Genomic DNA, 406 nt, shown 5'->3' with positions numbered 1-406 from the left:
CATACTCGTGGGACCAAAAATAGAAATTTCTCATAAATGGCATATCTGTCACTCCAGTAGTATACTAGATGACACAATTAATAAAAAAAATAATTTGTTGGAGCATAAAAAATATTAAGTAGGCTAACGAGCTAAAGCAGTGCCTTTTTTTGTTGTTTACAAATTACAATATAAAAGCTATTCTTAAGTGCATGGGAATAGTTAATATCAAAGTACCCATAAAAATGAGTATTACCTTTACAAAGGTAATAGGTCATTCCTAAGAATGTTATTTTAATGATAAAATGAACGAACTAAACAATGAAATATGTCTATTATAAGAAATGCTATTCCATTTCTGACCTATTCCAGGAACAAAACATATTATTTTTCTAGCAATTTTGGAGGGGCATGGAAAGGATATCAT

The sequence above is a fragment of the Ipomoea triloba genome, chromosome 16 (assembly GCF_003576645.1).
Source record: "Ipomoea triloba cultivar NCNSP0323 chromosome 16, ASM357664v1".
Classification (NCBI taxonomy): Eukaryota; Viridiplantae; Streptophyta; class Magnoliopsida; order Solanales; family Convolvulaceae; genus Ipomoea; species Ipomoea triloba.
The sequence above is the reverse complement of the archived record's forward strand: the minus strand, read 5'-3'. Positions refer to the sequence as shown.